Source organism: Cherax quadricarinatus, chromosome 23 (genome assembly GCF_038502225.1).
Source record: "Cherax quadricarinatus isolate ZL_2023a chromosome 23, ASM3850222v1, whole genome shotgun sequence".
Classification (NCBI taxonomy): domain Eukaryota; kingdom Metazoa; phylum Arthropoda; class Malacostraca; order Decapoda; family Parastacidae; genus Cherax; species Cherax quadricarinatus.
In genome coordinates, this window is record NC_091314.1 from 2,000,932 (window position 1) to 2,028,794 (window position 27,863).

Below are 27,863 nucleotides of genomic sequence, written 5' to 3' on the forward strand. Positions count from 1 at the left end.
ACACACACACACAGATGCAATCTTCCCACCAGGATACCAGATCATGAGGAAAGATAGAAGGGGAAGGGGGGGAAGTGGGGTTGCTCTGCTCATAAAAAACAGATGGAAATTCGAGAAAATGGAAGGCATAGATGAGACGTTTACCTGGAGAGAGTTCCGGGGGTCAACGCTCCCGTGGCCCGGTCTGTGACCAGGCCTCCTGGTGGATCAGAGCCTGATCAACCAGGCTGTTACTGCTGGCTGCACGCAAACCAACGTACGAGCCACAGCCCGGCTGGTCAGGAACCGACTTTAGGTGCTTGTCCAGTGCCAGCTTGAAGACTGCCAGGGGTCTGTTGGTAATCCCCCTTATGTATGCTGGGAGGCAGTTGAACAGTCTTGGGCCCATGACACTTATTGTATGGTCTCTTAATGTGCTAGTGACACCCCTGCTTTTCATTGGGGGGATGTTGCATCGTCTGCCAAGTCTTTTGCTTTCGTAGTGAGCGATTTTCGTGTGCAAGTTCGGTACTAGTCCCTCTAGGATTTTCCAGGTGTATATAATCATGTATCTCCCGCCTGCGTTCCAGCGAATACAGGTTTAGGAACCTCAAGCGCTCCCAGTAATTGAGGTGTTTTATCTCCGTTATGCGTGCCGTGAAGGTTCTCTGTACATTTTCTAGGTCAGCAATTTCACCTGCCTTGAAAGGTGCTGTTAGTGTGCAGCAATATTCCAGCCTAGATAGAACAAGTGACCTGAAGAGTGTCATCATGGGCTTGGCCTCCCTAGTTTTGAAGGTTCTCATTATCCATCCTGTCATTTTTCTAGCAGATGCGATTGATACAATGTTATGGTCCTTGAAGGTGAGATCCTCCGACATGATCACTCCCAGGTCTTTGACGTTGGTGTTTCACTCTATTTTGTGGCCAGAATTTGTTTTGTACTCTGATGAAGATTTAATTTCCTCGTGTTTACCATATCTGAGTAATTGAAATTTCTCATCGTTGAACTTCTTATTGTTTTCTGCAGCCCACTGAAAGATTTGGTTGATGTCCGCCTGGAGCCTTGCAGTGTCTGCAATGGAGGACACTGTCATGCAGATTCGGGTGTCATCTGCAAAGGAAGACACGGTGCTGTGGCTGACATCCTTGTCTATGTCGGATATGAGGATGAGGAACAAGATGGGAGCGAGTACTGTGCCTTGTGGAACAGAGCTTTTCACTGTAGCTGCCTCGGACTTTACTCTGTTGATGACTACTCTCTGTGTTCTGTTAGTGAGGAAATTATAGATCCATCGACCGACTTTTCCTGTTATTCCTTTAGCACACATTTTGTGCGCTATTACGCCATGGTCACACTTGTCGAAGGCTTTTGCAAAGTCTGTATATATTACATCTGCATTCTTTTTGTCTTCTAGTGCATCTAGGACCTTGTCATAGTGATCCAATAGTTGAGACAGACAGGAGCGACCTTTTCGAAACCCATGTTGCCCTGGGTTGTGTAACTGATGGGTTTCTAGATGGGTGGTGATCTTGCTTCTTAGGACCCTTTCAAAGATTTTTATGATATGGGATGTTAGTGCTATCGGTCTGTAGTTCTTTGCTGTTGCTTTACTGCCCCCTTTGTGGAGTTGGGCTATGTCTGTTGTTTTTAGTAACTGTGGGACGACCCCCGTGTCCATGCTCCCTCTCCATAGGATGGAAAAGGCTCATGATAGGGGCTTCTTGCAGTTCTTGATGAACACGGAGTTCCATGAGTCTGGGGCAGAGTGCATGGGCATGTCATTTATCGCCTGTTTGAAGTCATTTGGCGTCAGGATAACATTGGATAGGCTTGTTAACCAAATTCTATGGCTCTCTCATAAAAAATTCATTTTGATCTTTGACTCTCAGTCTGGTTAGCGGCTTGCTAAAAACTGAGTCATATTGGGACTTGAGTAGCTCACTCATTTCCTTGCTGTCATCTGTGTAGGACCCATCTTGTTTAAGTAGGGGCCCAATACTAGACGTTGTTCTCGACTTTGATTTGGCATAGGAGAAGAAATACTTTGGGTTTCTTTCGATTTCATTTATGGCTTTTAGTTCTTCCCGCGATTCCTGACTCCTATAAGATTCCTTTAGCTTAAGTTCGATGCTTGCTATTTCTCTGACCAGTGTCTCCCTACGCATTTCAGTTATATTGACCTCTTTTAGCCGCTCTGTTATTCTTTTCCGTCGCCTGTAAAGGGAGCGCCTGTCTCTTTCTATTTTACATCTACTCCTCCTTTTTCTTAGAGGAATAAGCCTTGTGCATACATCGAGTACCACCAAGTTAATCTGTTCTAGGCATAAGTTGGGGTCTGTGTTGCTTAGTATATCTTCCCAGCTTATATCGGTTAGGACTTGGTTTACTTGGTCCCACTTTATGTTTTTGTTATTGAAGTTGAATTTGGTGAATGCTCCCTCGTGACTAATCTCATTATGTCTGTCTGGGGCTCCACGCATACATGTCTGAACCTCAATTATGTTGTGATCTGAGTATATTGTTTTTGATATGGTGACATTTCTTATCAGATCATCATTGTTAGTGAAGATGAGGTCTAGTGTATTCTCCAGTCTAGTAGGCTCTATTATTTGCTGGAGAAAGAGACTACATAGCAGGTACACTTCAGGCTGGGGAACACAAAGTGGTCATTGCAGTGATGTATAATCCACCACAGAACTGCAGGAGGCCAAGAGAGGAATATGAAGAGAGCAACAGAGCAATGGTGGACACACTTGCTGAGGTGGCAAGAAGAGCTCACTCCAGCAGAGCAAAGTTGCTGGTTATGGGGGATTTCAACCACAGGGAGATTGACTGGGAAAACCTGGAGCCACATGGGGGTCCCGAAACATGGAGAGCCAGGATGTTGGACGTGGTGCTGGAAAACCTCATGCACCAACATGTTAAGGACACTACCAGAGTGAGAGGGGAGGAGGAACCAGCAAGATTGGACCTTGTGTTCACCCTGGGCAGCTCAGACATTGAGGACATCAAGTATGAGAGTCCCCTAGGTGCTAGCGACCACGTGGTTCTGTGCTTTGAATACATAGTAGAGCTGCAAGTGGAGAGAATAACAGGAGTTGAATGGGAAAAGCCTGACTATAAAAGAGGGGACTACATAGGGTTGAAAAACTTCCTGTGGGAGGTCCAGTGGGACAGAGAACTGGCAGGAAAACCAGTAAATGAAATGATGGAATATGTAACAACAAAATGCAAGGAGGCAGTGGAAAGGTTTATTCCCAAGGGCAACAGTAACAACGGGAAGACCAGAACGAGCCCCTGGTTTACCCAACGGTGTAAGGAGGCAAAAACAAAGTGCAATAGAGAATGGAAAAAGTACAGAAGGCAGAGAACACACGAAAATAGGGAGATCAGTCGCAGAGCCAGGAATGAGTATGCACAGGTAAGGAGGGAGGCCCAGCGACAGTATGAAAATGACATAGCATCGAGAATCAAGACTGACCCGAAACTGTTGTATAGCCACATCAGGAGGAAGACAACAGTCAAAGACCAGGTGATCAGATTAAGGACAGAAGGTGGAGAACTTACAAGAAATGATCAGGAGGTATGTGAGGAGCTGAACAGGAGATTTAAGGAAGTTTTTACAGTAGAGACAGGAAGGGCTGTGGGAAGACAGCACAGAAGGGAACATCAAGAGGGAATATACCAACAAGTGTTGGATGACATACGAACAACTGAGGAGGAGGTGAAGAAGCTCTTAACCTTGACACCTCAAAGGCGATGGGACCGGACAACATCTCCCCATGGGTCCTTAGAGAAGGAGCAGAGATGCTGTGCGTGCCTCTAACCACAATCTTCAACACATCCCTTGAAACTGGGCAACTACCTGAGAAATGGAAGACAGCTAATGTAGTCCCCATATTTAAGAAAGGAAACAGAAACGAGGCACTAAACTACAGACCTGTGTCTCTGACATGTATTGTGTGCAAAGTCATGGAGAAGATTATCAGGAGGAGAGTGGTCGAACACCTGGAAAGGAACAAGATTATAAATGAAAACCAGCATGGGTTCATGGAAGGCAAATCTTGTATCACAAATCTCCTGGAGTTTTATGACAAGGTAACAGAAGTAAGACACGAGAGAGAAGGGTGGGTAGATTGCATTTTCCTAGACTGCAGGAAGGCCTTTGACACACTTCCCCACAAGAGATTAGTGCAGAAGCTGGAGGATCAGGTGCATGTAAAAGGGAGGGCACTGCAATGGATAAGGGAATACCTGACAGGGAGGCAGCAATGAGTCATGGTACGTGCAGAGGTATCACAGTGGGTGCCTGTTACGAGCGGGGTCCCACAGGGGTCAGTTCTAGGACCAGTGCTATTTTTGATATATGTGAACGACATGATGGAAGGAATAGACTCTGAAGTGTCCCTGTTCGCAGATGACGTGAAGTTGATGAGAAGAATTAAATCGGACGAGGATGAGGCAGGACTGCAAAGAGACCTGGATAGGCTGGACATGTGGTCCAGTAACTGGCTTCTCGAATTCAATCCAGCCAAATGCAAAGTCATGAAGATTGGGGAGGGGCAAAGAAGACCACAGACAGAGTATAGGCTAGGTAGACAAAGACTACAGACCTCACTCAGGGAGAAAGACCTTGGGGTGACCATAACACCGAGCACATCACCGGAGGCCCCTCAAGGAAGGTTCCTTGATGTTGGTGAGGGGCTCTTGATTTAGGGAATTGGATCTGTGCTCCAGTTCCCCGAATTAAGCCTGAATGCCTTCCACATCCCCCCCCAGGCGCTGTATAATCCTCCGGGTTTAGCGCTTCCCCCTTGATTATAATAATAATCACCGGAGGCACACATCAACAAAATAACTGCTGCAGCATACGGGCGCCTGGCAAACCTGAGAATAGCGTTCCGATACCTTAATAAGGAATCATTCAAGACACTGTACACTGTGTATGTTAGGCCCATACTGGAGTATGCAGCACCAGTCTGGAACCCACACCTGGTCAAGCACGTCAAGAAGTTAGAGAAAGCACAAAGGTTTGCAACAAGGCTAGTCTCAGAGCTCAAGGGAATGTCGTACGAGGAAAGGTTAAAGGAAATCGGACTGACGACACTGGAGGACAGAAGGGTCAGGGGAGACATGATAACGACATACAAGATACTGCGGGGAATAGACAAGGTGGACAGAGACAGGATGTTCCAGAGAGGGGACACAGGGACAAGGGGTCACAACTGGAAGCTGAAGACTCAGACGAGTCACAGGGACGTTAGGAAGTATTTCTTCAGTCATAGAGTTGTCAGCAAGTGGAATAGCCTAGCAAGTGAAGTAGTGGAGGCAGGAACCATACATAGTTTTAAGAAGAGGTATGACAAAGCTCAGGAAGCAGAGAGAGAGAGGACCCAATAGCGATCAGTGAAGAGGCGGGGCCAGGAGCTGAGTCTCGACCCCTGCAACCACAATTAGGTGAGTACACACACACTAGCCACTTTGTTAGGTACACCTGCTCATTAATGTAAATATCTTATCAGCTGATCATGTGGCAGCACCTCAATGCCTAAAAGAATAGTACTTACAATGTAAAGTGGTTCAGCTGTTGTTCACACTGAACGTCTGAATGGGGAAGAAATGTGATCCAAGTGACTTTGACCGTGGAGTGATTTTTGGTGCCAGACAGAATGGACTGAGTACCTCAGAAACTGTAGATCTGAGATTTTCGCATGCCACAGTCTCTAAAACTTATAAAGAATGCTTCATACTTGCAGGGCGTTCCAGGGATCAACGCTCCTGTGGCCCAATCCATAATCAGGCCATAACAGGAAGGTGATAGTAACTCAAATAACCTCATGTTACATCAATGGTATGCAGAAGAGCATCTCTGAATGCACAACACATTGAACCTTGAAGTGGATTGGATCCAACAGCAGAAGACTATACTGGTTTTTACTCTTATCAGCCAGGAATAGAAAACTGAGGCTACTGTGGGCACAGGCTCACTAAAACTGGACAGTTGAGGATTAAAAAAAAGTTTCCTGATCTGAGAAATCACAATTTCTGCTGTGACTTGCAGATAGTTGGGCCAGAATTCAACATAAACCTGTGATGGAATGAGAGATTCATAGCATGAATATGCAGCCGACAAATCTGCGGCAAGTATGTGATGCTGTCATGTCAGCATGGATGAGTATCTAATGAATATTTCCAGCAGTATGTTGAATCCATGCCACAACAAATTCGGGGTGTTGTGGAGGCAAAGGGGAAAGCCCTGCCTAGTACTAGCAGGGTGTGCCTGATATATCTTTCTTTCAACGCACCAGCCGTATCCCACTGAGGTTGGGTGACCCAAAAGGACAAATGAAAATTTCTCCTTTTAAATTTAGTAATACATACAGGAGAAGGGGTTACTAGCCCCTTGCTCCCGGCATTTTAGTCGCCTCTTACAACACACATGGCTTATGGAGGAAGAATTGTGTTCCCCAATGCCTAATATATATATATATATATTTTTATTTTATTATCACACCGGCCGATTCCCACCAAGGCAGGGTGGCCCGAAAAAGAAAAACTTTCACCATCATTCACTCCATCACTGTCTTGCCAGAAGGGTGCTTTACACTACAGTTTTTAAACTGCAACATTAACACCCCTCCTTCAGAGTGCAGGCACTGTACTTCCCATCTCCAGGACTCAAGTCCGGCCTGCCGGTTTCCCTGAATCCCTTCATAAATGTTACTTTGCTCACACTCCAACAGCACGTCAAGTATTAAAAACCATTTGTCTCCATTCACTCCTATCAAACACGCTCAAGCATGCCTGCTGGAAGTCCAAGCCCCTCGCACACAAAACCTCCTTTACCCCCTCCCTCCAACCCTTCCTAGGCCGACCCCTACCCCGCCTTCCTTCCACTACAGACTGATACACTCTTGAAGTCATTCTGTTTCGCTCCATTCTCTCTACATGTCCGAACCACCTCAACAACCCTTCCTCAGCCCTCTGGACAACAGTTTTGGTAATCCCGCACCTCCTCCTAACTTCCAAACTACGAATTCTCTGCATTATATTCACACCACACATTGCCCTCAGACATGACATCTCCACTGCCTCCAGCCTTCTCCTCGCTGCAACATTCATCACCCACGCTTCACACCCATATAAGAGCGTTGGTAAAACTATACTCTCATACATTCCCCTCTTTGCCTCCAAGGACAAAGTTCTTTGTCTCCACAGACTCCTAAGTGCACCACTATATATATATATATATATATATATTATATATATATATATATTTTTTCAACAAGGCCGTCTCCCACCGAGGCAGGGTGAGTTTACCTGGAGAGAGTTCCGGGGGTCAACGCCCCCGCGGCCCGGTCTGTGACCAGGCCTCCTGGTGGATCAGAGCCTGATCAACCAGGCTGTTGCTGCTGGCTGCACGCAAACCAACGTACGAGCCAGAGCCCGGCTGATCCGGAACTGACTTTAGGTGCTTGTCCAGTGCCAGCTTGAAGACTGCCAGGGGTCTGTTGGTAATCCCCCTTATGTGTGCTGGGAGGCAGTTGAACAGTCTCGGGCCCCTGACACTTATTGTATGGTCTCTTAACGTGCTAGTGACACCCCTGCTTTTCATTGGGGGGATGGTGCATCGTCTGCCAAGTCTTTTGCTTTCGTAGTGAGTGATTTTCGTGTGCAAGTTCGGTACTAGTCCCTCTAGGATTTTCCAGGTGTATATAATCATGTATCTCTCCCTCCTGCGTTCCAGGGAATACAGGTTTAGGAACCTCAAGCGCTCCCAATAATTGAGGTGTTTTATCTCCGTTATGCGCGCCGTGAAAGTTCTCTGTACATTTTCTAGGTCGGCAATTTCACCTGTCTTGAAAGGTGCTGTTAGAGTGCAGCAATATTCCAGCCTAGATAGAACAAGTGACCTGAAGAGTGTCATCATGGGCTTGGCCTCCCTAGTTTTGAAGGTTCTCATTATCCATCCTGTCATTTTTCTAGCAGATGTGATTGATACAATGTTATGGTCCCTGAAGGTGAGATCCTTCGACATGATCACTCCCAGGTCTTTGACGTTGGTGTTTCGCTCTATTTTGTGGCCAGAATTTGTTTTGTACTCTGATGAAGATTTAATTTCCTCATGTTTACCATATCTGAGTAATTGAAAGAAAGAAAATCCCCAAAAAGAAAATACTTTCATCATCATTCAACACTAGTACCGAACTTGCACACGAAAATCACTCACTACGAAAGCAAAAGACTTGGCAGACGATGCAACATCCCCCCAATGAAAAGCAGGGGTGTCACTAGCACGTTAAGAGACCATACAATAAGTGTCAGGGGCCCGAGACTGTTCAACTGCCTCCCAGCATACATAAGGGGGATTACCAACAGACCCCTGGCAGTCTTCAAGCTGGCACTGGACAAGCACCTAAAGTCGGTTCCTGACCAGCCGGGCTGTGGCTCGTACGTTGGTTTGCGTGCAGCCAGCAGTAACAGCCTGGTTGATCAGGCTCTGATCCACCAGGAGGCCTGGTCACAGACCGGGCCGCGGGGGCGTTGACCCCCGGAACACTCTCCAGGTAAACTCACACATTATCACTGTTTTTGCAGAGGTGCTCAGAATACAACAGTTTAGAAGCATACACATATAAAGATACACATTGGTAGCTTACTCTGCTGGATAATAGGATACCTGTCAAATAGAGTATCCTCTGTCCTTTACCAAGGCTTCAGAAGTGATTCTAAAGAAATGTCTTTAGGTACACCGCAGGGAGGAGTTCTTAGTCCCATGCTATTTAATATTCTGATTAATGCTCTCCTAAATGCTCTACCTGCCTCACCTAAACATATAGCTATAAGCTATGCTGATGATATCATGATCCATACAACAGGGCATGAGAAGATGAATACCATTCTTAATGAAGTTCAAGCAATTTGTAATCGACTAGGCCTCATAATATCTTCCTCTAAAACTAAGATATTAACAAGCAAACGACATCCCCCACCCATCTATTTGCAGGGTGAAATCATTAGCTACGTTAAAACTTACAGATATCTTGGTGTAGATGTACCCTTTAAAAAATCCACTATACCACAACTAAACAAGAAATGTAAAACTAGGCTAAATGCTCTCAAAGCTGTTGCTGGCTACAATCCCAACTATGGTGCTAATGTGAGAATCGTGAGAATGATGTACATAGCCTATGTTAGGTCCTTAATTCAAATTCAAATTCAAATTCAAAGTTTATTCTCTATAAGGATTACAATGCTGAGTTTACAGAATAATTGATTATGCTGCTCCCATGTTGATATTAGCTAGAGAAAGTTCTCTCCGACCCTTGGAGTTAATGCAAAATGAAGCTCTCAGGATTAACATGAGGAAGGAGCTTGGTATTTCTAGTATCAGTGATAGGATTGTTGAAATTAACACTGTACTCGGTATTAGAATGTCGAGAAACGAACCAGACACTGTCACAGTGAATCTTACCAAGTGTTTAGAGGTAAATACACACAGATCTAAATGGATTGTGAAAACGTGCAATTGCATTAAGTTTTATAACCTGCATGAACTGTATCACTGTAGGCAACAAGAGCATTTCACCCCTCCATGGAAGATGTGTTCATTTAATATCACATACCTACAAGTCCCTCCCAAGAAGCTCATTGCTAGTAATCCCTTCCTTAAATCTCTTGTTAGAGCAACTGCTCAAGAAGAAATTTCTCACCTAGCTGGTAGTAACAAGTTATCACAAGTTATATACACTGATGGATCTAAACAGGAGTCTTCTGGCAGGGCTGCATCTGCTCTTGTTGCCACCTCCCTAGTTAAGAACGATAATAAATTTGTTGAGTTAGGCATAAGAATTAACAACTGGGCGTCTACACTGCAAACTGAATTGTTTGCAATCCTAATGGCGCTAAAGCTAACCTATGACACTGAGCTTGACTCTATCATCATTACTGATTCTATGTCATCATTGAAGGCTCTTGGCTCATATAATGACTCCAACAACATGCTCACTGGGGAAGCCAGGTATAGATACTCAAAAATTAGGGACAAAGGAATTAATGTACAATTGCTATGGATCCCATCACACATTGGATTACTCCTTCATGATAAAGTTGATATGTTAGCCAAGAAGAGTATCGAGAAGGAGAATGTAGAATATAACTTCGGTATAACTGTGTCTAGCATTAGGAATAATATTAGGAGAGAAGTAAATAATGAAAATGATTGTTATAGCAATGCAGATAGAAGCCTGAGTAGATCTATAACCCACTATGATAACATGAACGTAGATAAGTATGTTTATGGAGCAACTTGCAATGTGAACAGACTGACTGATGTTGTAGTGGCCAGGCTTAGGCTTGGTTACAAGTACTTCTGGCAGTTTGGGAGACACACAGATGATGATCAAACTAAATGTAAATTATGTGATCAGGCATATGGTCACTGTCTTGAACACTATGTGCTTAATTGTCCACTTATTGAGGAATACAGAGACAGACAGTATAATAACCTATGTGACATGTCAAGATATCTTATTAATGAAAATAAGATACCAGATATACTAAGCAAATTTCCTAAATTTGCTTGTAACAGAGAAGTGAACTATAGATATGTAGATATAAATCCATATGTATTCCTGTTAACCCTTTGGGGCCTAGTTCCTAGGCCTTTTGTGTATCCATATGCTCTCGCGCTACCGTCCACAGGATGGATATGGGGTGCACAATAAACTAGCCACTTCGGTGGCAAAATCTAAAATCTACCCCGCCTTCCTTACCCTACAGATTTATGCGCTCTCCATGTCATTCTACTTTAAACTATTCTCTCTAAATGACCAAACCACCTCAACAAACCCTCTTCAGCCCTCTGACTAATACTTTTATTAACTCCACACCTTCTCCTAATTTCCACACTCCGAATTTTCTGTATAATATTTACACCACACATTGCTCTTAGATAGGACATCTCCACTGCCTCCAACCGTCTCCTTGCTGCAGAATTTACAACCCAAGCTTCACACCCATATAAGAGTGTTGGTAAAACTATACTCTCATACATTCCTCTCTTTGCCTGGAGTTTACCTGGAGAGAGTTCCGGGGGTCAACGCCCCCGCGGCCCGGTCTGAGACCAGGCCTCCTGGTGGATCAGAGCCTGATCAACCAGGCTGTTGCTGCTGGCTGCACGCAAACCAACGTACGAGCCACAGCCCGGCTGATCAGGAACCGACTTTAGGTGCTTGTCCAGTGCCAGCTTGAAGACTGTCAGGGGTCTGTTGGTAATCCCCCTTATGTATGCTGGGAGGCAGTTGAACAGTCTCGGGCCCCTGACACTTATTGCATAGTCTCTTAACGTGCTAGTGACACCCCTGCTTTTCATTGGGGGGATGTTGCATCGTCTGCCAAGTCTTTTGCTTTCGTAGTGAGTGATTTTCGTGTGCAAGTTCGGTACTAGTCCCTCTAGGATTTTCCAGGTGTATATAATCATGTATCTCTCCCGCCTGCGTTCCAGGGAATACAGGTTCAGGAACCTCAAGCGCTCTCAGTAATTGAGGTGTTTTATCTCCGTTATGCGCGCCATGAAGGTTCTCTGTACATTTTCTAGGTCAGCAATTTTACCTGCCTTGAAAGGTGCTGTTAGTGTGCAGCAATATTCCAGCCTAGATAGAACAAGTGACCTGAAGAGTGTCATCATGGGCTTGGCATCCCTCGTTTTGAAGGTTCTCCTTATCCATCCTGTCATTTTTCTAGCAGATGCGATCGATACAATGTTATGGTCCTTGAAGGCGAGATCCTCCGACATGATCACTCCCAGGTCTTTGACGTTGGTGTTTCGCTCTATTTTGTGGCCAGAATTTGTTTTGTACTCTGATGAAGATTTAATTTCCTCGTGTTTACCATATCTGAGTAATTGAAATTTCTCATCGTTGAACTTCATATTGTTTTCTGCAGCCCACTGAAAGATTTGGTTGATGTCCGCCTGGAGCCTTGCATTGTCTGCAATGGAAGACACTGTCATGCAGATTTGGGTGTCATCTGCAAAGGAAGACACGGTGCTGTGGCTGACATCCTTGTCTATGTCAGATATGAGGATGAGGAACAAGATGGGAGCGAGTACTGTGCCTTGTGGAACAGAGCTTTTCACCGTGCCTGCCTCGGACTTTACTCTGTTGACTACTACTCTCTGTGTTCTGTTAGTAAGGAAATTATTGATCCATCGACCGACTTTTCCTGTTTTTCCTTTAGCACGCATTTTGTGCGCTATTACGCCATGGTCACACTTGTCGAAGGCTTTTGCAAAGTCTGTATATATTACATCTGCATTCTTTTTGTCTTCTAGTTCATCTAGGACCTTGTCGTAGTGATCCAATAGTTGAGACAGACAGGAGTGACCTGTTCTAAACCCATGTTGCCCTGGGTTGTGTATCTGATGGGTTTCTAGATGGGTGGTGATCTTGCTTCTTAGGACTCTTTCAAAGATTTTTAAGATATGGGATGTTAGTGCTATCGGTCTGTAGTTCTTTGCTGTTGCTTTACTGCCCCCTTTGTGGAGTGGGGCTATGTCTGTTGTTTTTAGTAACTGTGGGACGACCCCCGTGTCCATGCTCCCTCTCCATAGGATGGTAAAGGCTCGTGATAGGGGCTTCTTGCAGTTCTTGATGAACACGGAGTTCCATGAGTTTGGCCTTGGGGCAGAGTGCATGGGCATGTCATTTATCGCCTGTTCGAAGTCATTTGGCGTCAGGATAACATCAGATAGGCTTGTGTTAACCAAATTCTGTGGCTCTCTCATAAAAAATTCATTTTGATCTTCGACTCTCAGTCTCGTTAGTGGCTTGCTAAAAACTGAGTCATATTGGGACATGAGTAGCTCACTCATTCCCTTGCTGTCATCTGTGTAGGACCCATCTTGTTTAAGTAAGGGCCCAATACTGGACGTTGTTCTCGACTTTGATTTGGCATAGGAGAAGAAATACTTTGGGTTTCTTTCGATTTCATTTATGGCTTTTAGTTCTTCCCGCGATTTCTGACTCCTAAAGGATTCTTTTAGCTTAAGTTCGATGCTTGCTATTTCTCTGACCAGTGTCTCCCTACGCATTTCAGATATATTGACCTCTTTTAGCCGCTCTGTTATTCTTTTCCGTCGCCTGTAAAGGGAGCGCCTGTTTCTTTCTATTTTACATCTACTCCTCCTTTTTCTTAGAGGAATAAGCCTTGTGCAAACATCGAGTGCCACCGAGTTAATCTGTTCTAGGCATAAGTTGGAGTCTGTGTTGCTTAGTATATCTTCCCAGCTTATATCGGTTAGGAATTGGTTTACTTGGTCCCACTTTATGTTTTTGTTATTGAAGTTGAATTTGGTGAATGCTCCCTCGTGACTAGTCTCATTATGTCGGTCTGGGGCTCCATGCATACATGTCTGAACCTCAATTATGTTGTGATCTGAGTATATTGTTTTTGATATGGTGACATTTCTTATCAGATCATCATTGTTAGTGAAGATGAGGTCTAGTGTATTCTCCAGTCTAGTAGGCTCTATTATTTGCTGGTTTAAATTGAATTTTGTGCAGAGATTTAAAAGCTCGCGTGAGTGTGAGTTTTCATCAGAGCTGCCTCCTGGTGTTATTACTGCAACAATATTATTTGCTATATTCCTCCATTTTAGGTGCCTTAAGTTGAAATCCCCCAGGAGCAAGATGTTGGGTGCAGGAGCTGGAAGATTTTCCAGACAGTGGTCAATTTTTAACAGCTGTTCCTGGAATTGCTGGGATGTTGCATCCGGAGGCTTGTAGACTACCACAATGACTAGGTTTTGGTTCTCGACCTTTACTGCTAAAACTTCCACTACATCATTTGAGGCATTAAGCAGTTCTGTGCATACAAGTGACTGCAATGTACAGGCCAACCCCCCCCTTTTGCCTGTTCACTCTGTCACATCTGTATAGGTTGTAACCTGGGATCCATATTTCGTTGTCCAAGTGATCCTTTATGTGGGTCTCAGTCTTTCCTGTACTGAAGAGGTACACAGTTCAGGGTGAAAAAGCTTACAGGAAGGGAGTTTGCATTTTCCTGTTGTCATATGGGCATGGCATTTTCTAGGGTGGTCATAGTTGCACGTCCCATCTGTTTTTCCAGATTTCCCATGCCAGCAGATACCAAGTACATAGTATGTGCACAGGCTTGGTTTCCGTTTGCCTTGGGTTTCTGTAGCATCTCACTTTTCCTAACCCCCTGGGAAGTTCCAGCTGCTCGAGTCTGTTGTTTCTCACTCCCTTCACTACCCTCTACCCCTGCACTGTCCAATGCCCCGCTGTTCTCCCCCCCAGTACCAACAATACCACCAGTCCGATAACATTCTTCTTTGCAAATATACAGGGTCTAAAGCCAGCAACAAACAACAAAATACCTTTCATCCGTGGACTGCTTGCAGAGGCAAAGGCAATGTTCGCGGCTTTCACTGAGACCCACATAAAGGATCACTTGGACAACGAAATATGGATCCCAGGTTACAACCTATACAGATGTGACAGAGTGAACAGGCAAAAGGGGGGGGGGGTTGGCCTGTACATTGCAGAGTCACTTGTTTGCACAGAACTGCTAAATGCCTCAAATGATGTAGTGGAAGTTTTAGCAGTAAAGGTCGAGAACCAAAACCTAGTCATTGTGATAGTCTACAAGCCTCCAGATGCAACATCCCAGCAATTCCAGGAACAGCTGTTAAAAATTGACCACTGTCTGGAAAACCTTCCAGCTCCTGCACCCAACATCTTGCTCCTGGGGGATTTCAACTTAAGGCACCTAAAATGGAGGAATATAGCAAATAATATTGTTGCAGTAATAACACCAGGAGGCAGCTCTGATGAAAACTCACACTCACGCGAGCTCTTAAATCTCTGCACAAAATTCAATTTAAACCAGCAAATAATAGAGCCTACTAGACTGGAGAATACACTAGACCTCATCTTCACTAACAATGATGATCTGATAAGAAATATCACCATATCAAAAACAATATACTCAGATCACAACATAATTGAGGTTCAGTCATGTATGCGCGGAGCCCCAGACCGACATAATGAGATTAGTCACGAGGGAGCATTCACCAAATTCAACTTCAATAACAAAAACATAAAGTGGGACCAAGTAAACCAAGTCCTAACCGATATAAGCTGGGAAGATATACTAAGCAACACAGACCCCAACTTATGCCTAGAACAGATTAACTCGGTAGCACTCGATGTATGCACAAGGCTTATTCCTCTAAGAAAAAGGAGGAGTAGATGTAAAACAGAAAGAGACAGGCGCTCCCTTTACAGGCGACGGAAAAGAATAACAGAGCGGCTAAAAGAGGTCAATATATCTGAAATGCGTAGGGAGACACTGGTCAGAGAAATAGCAAGCATCGAACTTAAGCTAAAAGAATCCTTTAGGAGTCAGGAATCGCGGGAAGAACTAAAAGCCATAAATGAAATCGAAAGAAACCCAAAGTATTTCTTCTCCTATGCCAAATCAAAATCGAGAACAACGTCCAGTATTGGGCCCCTACTTAAACAAGATGGGTCCTACACAGATGACAACAAGGAAATGAGTGAGCTACTCAAGTCCCAATATGACTCAGTTTTTAGCAAGCCGCTAACCAGACTGAGAGTCGAAGATCAAAATGAATTTTTTATGAGAGAGCCACAAAATTTGATTAACACAAGCCTATCCGATGTTATCCTGACGCCAAATGACTTCGAACAGGCGATAAATGACATGCCCATGCACTCTGCCCCAGGGCCAGACTCATGGAACTCTGTGTTCATCAAGAACTGCAAGAAGCCCCTATCACGAGCCTTTTCCATCCTATGGAGAGGGAGCATGGACACGGGGGTCGTCCCACAGTTACTAAAAACAACAGACATAGCCCCACTCCACAAAGGGGGCAGTAAAGCAACAGCAAAGAACTACAGACCAATAGCACTAACATCCCATATCATAAAAATCTTTGAAAGGGTCCTAAGAAGCAAGATCACCACGCATCTAGAAACCCATCAGTTACACAACCCAGGGCAACATGGGTTTAGAACAGGTCGCTCCTGTCTGTCTCAACTATTGGACCACTACGACAAGGTCCTAAATGCACTAGAAGACAAAAAGAATGCAGATGTAATATATACAGACTTTGCAAAAGCCTTCGACAAGTGTGACCATGGCGTAATAGCGCACAAAATGCGTGCTAAAGGAATAACAGGAAAAGTCGGTCGATGGATCTATAATTTCCTCACTAACAGAACACAGAGAGTAGTCGTCAACAGAGTAAAGTCCGAGGCAGCTACGGTGAAAAGCTCTGTTCCACAAGGCACAGTACTCGCTCCCATCTTGTTCCTCATCCTTATATCCGACATAGACAAGGATGTCAGCCACAGCACCGTGTCTTCCTTTGCAGATGACACCCGAATCTGCATGACAGTGTCTTCCATTGCAGACACTGCAAAGCTCCAGGCAGACATCAACCAAATCTTTCAATGGGCTGCAGAAAACAATATGAAGTTCAACGATGAGAAATTTCAATTACTCAGATATGGTAAACATGAGGAAATTAAATCTTCATCAGAGTACAAAACAAATTCTGGCCACAAAATAGAGCGAAACACCAACGTCAAAGACCTGGGAGTGATCATGTCGGAGGATCTCACCTTCAAGGACCATAACACTGTATCAATCGCATCTGCTAGAAAAATGACAGGATGGATAATGAGAACCTTCAAAACTAGGGAGGCCAAGCCCACGATGACACTCTTCAGGTCACTTGTTCTATCTAGGCTGGAATATTGCTGCACACTAACAGCACCTTTCAAGGCAGGTGAAATTGCCGACCTAGAAAATGTACAGAGAACTTTCACGGCGCGCATAACGGAGATAAAACACCTCAATTATTGGGAGCGCTTGAGGTTCCTAAACCTGTATTCCCTGGAACGCAGGAGGGAGAGATACATGATTATATACACCTGGAAAATCCTAGAGGGACTAGTACCGAACTTGCACACGAAAATCACCCACTACGAAAGCAAAAGACTTGGCAGACGATGCACCATCCCCCCAATGAAAAGCAGGGGTGTCACTAGCACATTAAGAGACCATACAATAAGTGTCATGGGCCCAAGACTGTTCAACTGCCTCCCAGCATACATAAGGGGGATTACCAACAGACCCCTGGCAGTCTTCAAGCTGGCACTGGACAAGCACCTAAAGTCAGTTCCGGATCAGCCGGGCTGTGGCTCGTATGTTGGTTTGCGTGCAGCCAGCAGCAACAGCCTGGTTGATCAGGCTCTGATCCACCAGGAGGCCTGGTCTCAGACCGGGCCGCGGGGGCGTTGACCCCCGGAACTCTCTCCAAGTAAACTCCAGGTAAACCTACTAATTATCCCTCCCCCTTTTGCCACCTGAATCCTGATACCCCGGCTTCCTTCCTGCCCTGCAGCGCTGTATAGCCCTTGTGGTTTAGCCCTTCTTTTTTATTATAATAAATAATCCGGTACCTTGAATTAAGCATGAATACCTTCCATCCCCCCACATGCGCTGTATAATCCTAAGGGTTTAGCGCTTCCCTGTGATTATAATAATTAAGGACGCTGTGTGGTGTGACTCCCGCGAAGTTAATCCTTACAGGGCGAAGTGTGGTCACCAGCGGCATAATTCAGAGGGTTGAGTAGGGGTTGAGGTGGTTTGGGCATGTAGAGAAGAGAGAAGAGTTATCGAAGAGGGTGTATAAATCCGGGAGGGGAGGTAGGGTGATTAGGGGTCATCCAAAGATCGGTGGGAGAGAGAGGAAGTAAATGAGGCTTGAGTTTTAGGGGCTTGGTCATCCAGCAGGCTTGTGTGAGTATGTTATATAGGAGTGACTGGAGACAATTGTTTTTTAATGAACATGCTGTTGGAGTGTGAGCAAGGTAACTTATGAAGGAATTCAGCGAACCGGTTAGCCGGCCTTGAGCCTTTAAGGTGGTAAATACAATGCCTGCATTCTAAAGGAACCATGAGAATGAGGGATTGTAACTGAAAGAATGAATTATAGTTCTCCATAATTGTCCCATGAAAAATAAAAATAAATCACTGAAGAGATATCAAGCAATTCTCAGATATGAATCGCTATCTGCTTTGAAAATCAAAATAATAATTGTAGCACTTGAAGCGTTATATGTAGAGAGAGGCAACCCAGGCAAGTCAGTCTTGGAGAGAAGGTCGGTGGGTGTGTACGTGCGTCCTGAGCTCTCCTGTTTTGTGTTATATTATTAGATTCTTAGACTACAAAAAAAAAATACATAAACGAATTACCATTGGAGTTTGCATGAAAATCTATAATGCATTAGTTGACGAAATGCAAATGAGAGTTTACTTAAACTCGAATCTGGGTTTTCATTCAGTGAATGAATAAGTGTCGTGGTGTAGGCCTGTGTAGTGCTGCGGTATGTTGAACCTGTGCTAACCTCGTTTATGTAGACGTTCCTACGTGCTGTTTAATCTATACGGGTTTAGCTTTTTCTTGTGAATTTGATAATAGATATTTCTGTGTCATTTTATCCCCGGGTACTTGCAAGGACATCATTGAGGAACTGACTAGGATAGTTCCTCACCGTATTGTCTCCTGGTATTACTACTACCAGGCACTTCCCATGGCACTGTATAGTTATTGGACACTACTGTAGTCACTGGACTCCCTAGGGCACTTTAGTTATTGGACACTAGCCAGTGGACACTTTCCAGGGCACTTCCTAGTGAGTACTACATATCTTGAATGCCTTCTACATTACTTCCTATTTTCCGGAATTTCGTGGGACACTGATATATAGTCACTCATCTCCTAGTTAGACAGTGACGTTACTGTCTACCTGACACTTCCTCATCACTCTTAAGACACTCTCCAGTCTTATGTATTTACTCTGTGTAGAATCAACTTTTGCCAGTCGCCACTACGATCACTTGCGTCGTATATTTTTTTTGTGAATGATAATAACTCGCGTCATACCATGAACGAAACTTATTCTTAAGAGGCCGAAAGTCTCTCTTGGGATATATTCTTTACCCTCAAAAAACTGTACACGGTGCCCGATAGCCGCCCACCTCCATCACTACCAGCCACTCATCACCACCAGCCGCCCACCTCCATCACTACCAGCCACTCAACACCACCAGCCGCCCACCTCCATCACTACCAGCCACTCAACACCACCAGCCGCCCACCTCCATCACTACCAGCCACTCATCACCACCAGCCGCCCACCTCCATCACTACCAGCCACTCATCACCACCAGCCGCCCACCTCCATCACTACCAGCCACTCAACACCACCAGCCGCCCACCTCCATCACTACCAGCCACTCAACACCACCAGCCGCCCACCTCCATCACTACCAGCCACTCATCACCACCAGCCGCCCACCTCCATCACTACCAGCCACTCATCACCACCAGCCGCCCACCTCCATCACTACCAGCCACTCATCACCACCAGCCGCCACCTCCAGCCGCCCACCGTCACCACCACCAGCTGCCACTACCAGCCGCCCACCGTCACCACCACCAGCCGCCACTACCAGCCGCCCACCGTCACCACCACCAGCTGCCCACCGCACTAGCAGCCGCCCGCCGCCATCACCACCAACCATTCACCACCACCAGCCGCCTACGCCACCATCAACCACTCACCACCACCACCACCCGCCCACCGCCACCAACAGCCACCACCAGCCGTCCACCGCCACCACCAGCCACTCACCGCCACCACCAGCAGCCCACCGACACCAACCTCTCATCACCAGCCGCCCACCGCCACCATCACTGCAAGCCATTCGCCATCACCACCAGCCACTCACCACCAGCCGCCCACCGCCACCAGCTGCCCACCACCACAGCCGCCCACCTGTTGAGCTCGGGGCGTGGGTGGGAGGGGCGGCGGGGGTGCTGGAGGAGGAGTCAGACCGGTGGAGCAACAACCCACCATCACCTGACTGACGCCACTCCAGCCCACCATGCTCCTTGCTGCCACCAGTCAGGTAAGGCCCACTCACCTGTCACTCAGGTACGGCCCACTCACCTGTCACTCAGGTACGGCCCTCTTACCTGTCACTCAGGTACGGCCCTCTCACCTGTCACTCAGATACGGCCCACTCACCTTTCACTCAGGTACGGCTCACTCACCTGTAACTCAGGTACGGCCCATTCACCTGTCACTCAGGTACGTGTGACTCGGGTAAGTGTTACTTATTCTATCACTCAGATACGTGCTAATCCCCCTGTCAGTTATTCAGATACGTGCCACTCTCCCTATGACATAGGTACATCCCACTCTCCCTGTCACAGGTACGTGCCACACACATTGTCACTGACAGGTATGTGCCGCTCACCCTATCACTGACACTGGTACATGCCACTCACCCTGTCACTAACATAGGTAAGTGCCACTCACCCTATCACTGATACAGGTACATGCCATTCATCATGTTACTAACAGGTACGTGCCACTCACCCTGTCACTAACAGGTAAGTGCCACTCACCCTATCACTGATACAGGTACATGCCATTCATCATGTTACTAACAGGTACGTGCCACTTATCCTGTCACTGACAGGTACGTGCCACTCATCCTGTCACTGACACAGGTACGTGCCACTCACCCTGTCACTAACAGGTACGTGCCATTTACCCTGTCACTGACAAGTACGTGCCACTCACCCTGTCACTGACAGGTACGTGTCACTCACCCTGTCACAGGTACGTGCCACTCACCCTGTCACTAACAGGTACGTGCCACTCACCCTGTCACTGACAGGTACGTGCCACTCACCCTGTCACTAACAGGTACGTGCCACTCACCCTGTCACTAACAGGTACGTGCCACTCACCCTGTCACTAACATAGGTAAGTGCCACTCACCCTATCACTGATACAGGTACATGCCATTCATCATGTTACTAACAGGTACGTGCCACTCATCCTGTCACTGACAGGTACGTGCCACTCATCCTGTCACTGACACAGGTACGTGCCACTCACCCTGTCACTAACAGGTACGTGCCACTCATCCTGTCAATGATACAGGTACGTGCCACTCACCCTGTCATTGACAGGTACATGCCACTCACCCTGTCATTAACAGGTACGTGCCATTTACCCTGTCACTGACAGGTACGTGCCACTCACCCTGTCACTGACAGGTACGTGCCACTCACCCTGTCACTGACAGGTACGTGCCACTCATCCTGTCACTGACACAGGTACGTGCCACTCACCCTGTCACTAACAGGTACGTGCCACTCATCCTGTCAATGATACAGGTACGTGCCACTCCTGTCATTAACATGGTACAGGTACGTGCCATTTACCCTGTCACTGACAGGTACGTGCCACTCACCCTGTCACTGACAGGTACGTGCCACTGGCACAGGTACGTGCCACTCACCCTGTCACTAACAGGTACGTACCACTCACCCTGTCATAGGTGTACGTACTATGTAAATAATCTCCGTAAACCCCTTCTATATAATGTGTAATTTTTCGACGAACTGTTTATTATCGATTTTTTTTGTTGTTGTAATTATAATAATGTTTCCTTACACCTACTGCCCCTGTTCACTTAGCAGTAAGTAGGTACCTGGGTGATAGTCAACTGTTGTGGCTCGCATTTTGGGTGACTAAGATTAACCTAAGTTGCGCGAAATATTCTGCATAACCAAGGGTTATATATATATATATATATATATATATATATATATATATATATATATATATATATATATATATATATATATAAATATATATATATATATATATATATAAATATATATATATATATATATTCAACTTCTTTCAACACACCGGCCGTATCCCACCGAGGCGGGGTGGCCCAAAAGGAAAAACGAAAGTTTCTCCTTTTACATTTAGTAATATATACAGGAGAAGAGGTTACTAGCCCCTTGCTCCCGGCATTTTAGTCGCCTCTTACAACACGCATGGCTTACGGAGGAAGAATTCTGTTCCACTTCCCCATGGAGATAAGAGGAAATAAACAAGAATAAGAACTAGAAAGAAAATAGAAGAAAACCCAGAGGGGTGTGTATATATGTGCTTGTACATGTATGTGTAGTGGGACCTAAGTGTAAGTAGAAGTAGCAAGACGTACCTGAAAACTTGCATGTTCATGAGACAGAAAAAAGGACACCAGCAATCCTACCATCATGTAAAACAATTACAGGCTTTCGTTTTACACTCACTTGGCAGGACGGTAGTACCTCCCTGGGCGGTTGCTGTCTACCAACCTACTACCTAGGATATATATTTATATATATATATATATATATATATAATATATATGTATAATATATATATATATATATATATATATATATATATAAGGGAGGTGGTTTGATGCTAGTGAAGAGCTTTTGAACCAAGGAATTGGAGTTATTCTTTCCTTCATTGAATCCAAACCTGATTGATTGCTTCCTATTCCATAAAACTGTATGATGACTCCAACAAATTTAGCACTTTCCTGAGAGCATCTTAAAAATAATGGCTTGCTTAATTAAGCCTATTAAGAGTTTCAATGTGAATTAGTACTACCCGAGTTTCATTGGTAATTGGCAATAATTAACTAATGTCGACGTTTTCAGATGTAGACTTAATACTTAATGTCTGACGTTATTATATATATATATATTTATATATATATATATATATATATATATATATATATATATATATATATATATATATATATATATATATATATATATATATATATATATATATATATATATATATATATATATATATATATATATATATATATATATATATATATATATATATATATAAATATATATATATATATATATATATATATATATATATATATATATATATATATATATATATATATATATATATATATATATATATATATATATATATAACGTCAGACATTAAGTATTAAGTCTACATCTGAAAACGTCGACATTAGTTAATTATTGCCAATTACCAATGAAACTCGGGTAGTACTAATTCACATTGAAACTCTTAATAGGCTTAATTAAGCAAGCCATTATTTTTAAGATGCTCTCAGGAAAGTGCTAAATTTGTTGGAGTCATCATACAGTTTTATGGAATAGGAAGCAATCAATCAGGTTTGGATTCAATGAAGGAAAGAATAACTCCAATTCCTTGGTTCAAAAGCTCTTCACTAGCATCAAACCACCTCCCTTGAAGGAAGTTTCAAATATCGTACATGAACTAGGCATCCGCTTTCACCTGCAGAATAACATTACTGTTAACGAAATAATAAATGACCAAATGTTACTGACTAACAAATATAAATTAACATTTTTTTGTGTGTAGCGTTCATTCGCCTGCTGACAATTTTCTGTTATTCACATAAAAAAAATAAACCATATGACGATTTTGTAGATCATTTGTATTGAATTGTGTCTTTTATACATGCGAGAGTTTTGTCTCGGCTGAATAGATATCCAGCTGAGCTACCGATGTTGGTTATAAATAAGTCGTAGGCATTAATTCTAAACTATCACGATTTCTGAAGTAGACAATGAATGAATGAGATCCAAGAGGGCGAAGTGGTATAAATGATTCTATTCATAAAGCCTTACGTTTAAAAAGTCAGCTTAGAGAACGAGGCTATCCCCTTTACTCGGCACGAGAACCGTGTGCTAGGTTGTCAGCACCACACTTCCCTCCCTCTCTCGCTCCATCATGTTTCAAGGCTGTCAGCACCATTCTTACTTCCCTCTTCATGTTTCAAGGCTGTCAGCACTATTCTTACTTCCCTCTCCCACTCCATGTTTCCAGGCTATCAGCACCATTCTTCTCTCACTCCATGTTTCAAGGCTGTCAGCACTTCCCTCCCATTCCATGTTTCCAGGCTGTCAGCACCATTCTTCCTACTCCATGTTTCAAGACTGTCAGCACTACTTCCCTCCCATTCCATATTTCAAGGCTGTCAGTACCATTCTTCCTACTCCATGTTTCAAGGCTGTCAGCAACATTCTTACTTCTCTCTCCTACTCCATTTTTAAGGCCGTCAGCACCATTCTTCTCTCTCCCACTCCATGTTTCAAGGCTGTCAACAACAATTACTTTCCTCTCCTACTCCATGTTTCAAGGCTGTCAGCACCATTCTTACCTCCATGTTTCAAGGCCGTCAGCACCATTCTTACCTCCATGTTTCAAGGCTGCCAGCACCATTCTTACTTCTCCATGTTTCAAGGCCGTCAGCATTATTCTTACCTCTCCATGTTTCAAGGCCGTCAACACTATTCTTACCTCTCCACGTTTCAAGGCTGCCAGTACCATTCTTACCTCTCCGTGTTTCAAGGCCGTCAACACCATTCTTACCTCCATGTTTCAAGGCTGCCAGCACCATTCTTACCTCTCCATGTTTCAAGGCCATCAGCACCATTCTTACCTCTCCATGTTTCAAGGCCGTCAGCACTATTCTTACCTCTCCATGTTTCAAGGCTGCCAGCACCATTCTTACCTCTCCATGTTTCAAGGCTTCCAGCATCATTCTTCCCTTTCCCACTTAATGTTTCAAGACTGTCAGCACCAAGAAATTCTTACTTCCCTCTCTCACTCCACGTTTCAAGGCGGTGTTAGCACCACTCCCCTCTCGCACTCCACGTTTGAAGGCGGTGTTAGCACCACTCATTTCCCTCTTTCACTCCACCATGTGATTTCAAGGCTGTATCAGCATCATTTTTTAATTTACACATGTTTAGTTTTTTGAGATACTAATAGACCAAATCAAGATATTTTTCCAGAATAGCGGGATAAAATACTTTGACATTTCTTGAACATTTGCGAGAGTTGCCTCCAAATTTGTGATTTTTTCCACATTCTAGAAGGGCGTTACAATAGTTCCTGTGGCAATATTTACATTTAGTTATATGTACTTCAGCTGGTGGTGTATACTCCTAGTTACCGGAAGTTGGGCCGTAACCGAGAACCAGGAGGATGACATCACTTGCAACTTCCTCCCTGAAGGCATATGCCTCTGCCAATTTTCAGTGTTTATCATACATTGAAGGCCAGTGTTAGATGGAATCCACAGGAGTATTCCACTGTCTATCATTCTACCATACCTGTGCCAGGCGTTTAACACAAGTATTGACGCTCATAAAGCTAAAGATACTTGGACACATCTGAGTGTAAGGAGCATAAAAAAACAGTTCATTTTGAATTGTTAAAGCCCAATTTTTGATGTATGCTTCCATACAGGTGGTATTACTCTGACAACACTAGCAGTACTATTTGCACCAGTGGGTTGGTTTAACGAATCATTACACAACTCACGAAATCGTAAAAAAAACGATTGCAAACAAATCACAGAACGGGTGAGTTTTAGAACTTGCCCGCCATGGGTTCGAACACCTTCCGTTCTGTGATTTGATTTCATTAGCATACATAATTTGTGGAGAAGAGTTCCGTGTGACTAAGGCATCGTGTTTAGCTTCAAGACAAAGCTGTCATTGTGATCTAGTAAGTAATCGGAAGGCGGGGGGACGGAGGTTAAGGTAGTGAGGGATAGCTGTTTGAAAAGAGGTACCGATAATTTCCCACGGTGCAGGGAAAAGTTTATACCAGATATGTTGTCTTACTTGACATAGATCGTGTATTTTATTCATTTGAAGGTCGGTTTCAGTTTTTGTAAGCCATTTGGAAGATAGTTCACCTGTAGTGAAAAAAAAAAAGGAGTTTGGACGGCTTGTGTGAAAGAGTTTGGATGTACTTGCCTGAGCACATTAACACAAATGAGGATACTTTTTTTTTGTGAGACGATCTTTGAGTCTTGGGATATCAAGTTGTTTCTGCATTATTTTAGTGGCACATGGACATCCTAAAATGATACTCATCTCTTGTGCAATTTTTTTATTGACACAAGACCAAATAGGCGCGGCATAGTAAATTAGTGGTTTAATGCAAGCAAAATACATAATTTTCAAAATTTCCACACTAGCAAGATGAAATCTTCCCACAGCTCTAAGTTTTATCAGCCTCTCATTGTTTTGACGACAAAATTAGGTTACAAAAAGTTCAAATAGAGGGATCTCAAATTCTAGATATCTCTATCTGGTCACATATTCTCTACGAAACCCGACATTCAGCTGGAACCTGTGGACTGTGCCTCCCTGTAGGGAGGTACACTTATCAAGTAACTTCGTTAAAAAATAAAAAGACACAATACTGTAAATGGAACAACACAAATAATCCGCAAATAAGAGACTGAAACTTGTGACGACGTTTCGGTTCGACTTCGACCACTGACTAGTCAATAGTCGAAGTCGGACTGAAACGTCGTCGTAGGTTTTAGTCTCCTACATGCGGATTTTATGTGTAAGTATCTTCGTTATCTCACCCGAGATAATCAACACCAGGTCCTGCCATGGTTTAGGTGCTGGAGCATCCATTGACATGAATCATATCAGTAAAGCTAAATATATAAAGCTTGGTCTGTCTAGGTATAGCATTTATCAAAGCATTGATTAGAATATTAAATAAGGTGAAACTGAGGACACCTGGGGGAAAGGGTTCCTAATTCAAGGTCTTTTGTTACATTTCTGTGTCCCTGAAGTTGCACAGAAAACTTTCTGTTGGACAGGTAGCCTTTGATCCAGCGGAGAAGTCATCCACATACATTCATTCTGGCAAGCTCGCTAATGATTATGTCGGATAGCAATATCAAAGACTGGCTTGAGGTCAAGGAGGATGGTGAAGGAACTGTCACTGTGCAGGGCGAGAAAGGTGATTATGCAGTGATGCACACTTCCACTCTTGAAACTCGGTAGCCCAGAGGACATAAGTTGTATGACTTTGGATGAGACTATGACTATCTTCTAAAATGTTGTACACAAGTGGCTAGTAAGAGATATTGGACGAAATGCATTTTGTTCATTACGTGTAGGAATGGGAAAATTGAGACTATTGGTACATGATTTAGGAAGCTTTCCAGTTGCATAGCTGATGTATAGTTCAGTTAGAAGATTTCTGGTACTTGACAGGGCAATCTGAATATGTTGTGATATCATCCTTCTCATACGAAATGGATTCAGTTTTAGTTAACGCAGTGACAATGTCAGACTTAGTGAAAGGAATATTGCAATCATCTTCCTTGATGAACATAAAACGAATCAGTCTCTCTCTGGCATCATGTATGGCCTGTAGTTTTATCTGTTGTAATGTGGTAATGGGTTGATAGTTATAACTAGATGTAGCAGCCCAAGCATTGGCTAACTCATTCGCAGACTAGATTTACCTAAGTCTTTTCATGTCTCTTATCCCCTTTCTAAGTTAAGTTTGGGCATTGAGATCATTGACAAAAGTTCCCCAGTGTGATTGCGATGTGAATTTTGTCATCATACGCTCTCAGGTAGCAATATTTCAGTGGTTCGATTATTTCTATAGGTTAGGTCTAGTAGGTGTAACTGTTATAATAATTGAGTCTGTTGTATTGGGCAGTTCTAAAGAATTTTGAATACTGCAAATTCAGTGTTAAAAGAATATTCATATGAATAACAAAAAAGGCACAATACCGTGACTGTAATATTCATATGAATTATATCAATCTATAAAATAAGCAATAAATTTATCATGCTGGCGAGAGGGAACATGAAAGTATTTTCACTTGAATATCCCACCAGAGAGGATAGTGTTACCAATGTTGGTAGTGATTGATCTTAGGAAATGGTCTGATGATTTATCTGTTACAATCGAGGACTCACAATTGGCAAAAGTAAGGCTGAAACCAAGACACTGATCTAAAAGGCCTCCATAGATGTGTGTAGGTTCAGGGTCACCCACAATCTGCACATGATCATGACTTTAAAAGTGAC

The 27,863-nt window shown here is 43.9% G+C and overlaps 1 protein-coding gene across 1 annotated transcript in view; it reads left to right on the forward strand.

The window, feature by feature from the left end:
* Positions 1-18,215: 18,215 nt before the first annotated feature.
* LOC128685808 (serine/threonine-protein kinase meng-po-like) overlaps positions 18,216-27,863 on the forward strand; it is a 32,541-nt gene continuing 22,893 nt past the window's right edge. Inside the window, exon 1 of the mRNA XM_053772478.2 lies at positions 18,216-20,014. The gene's annotated coding sequence lies outside the window, so the exon portion shown is untranslated. The remainder of the gene's footprint in view (positions 20,015-27,863) is intronic.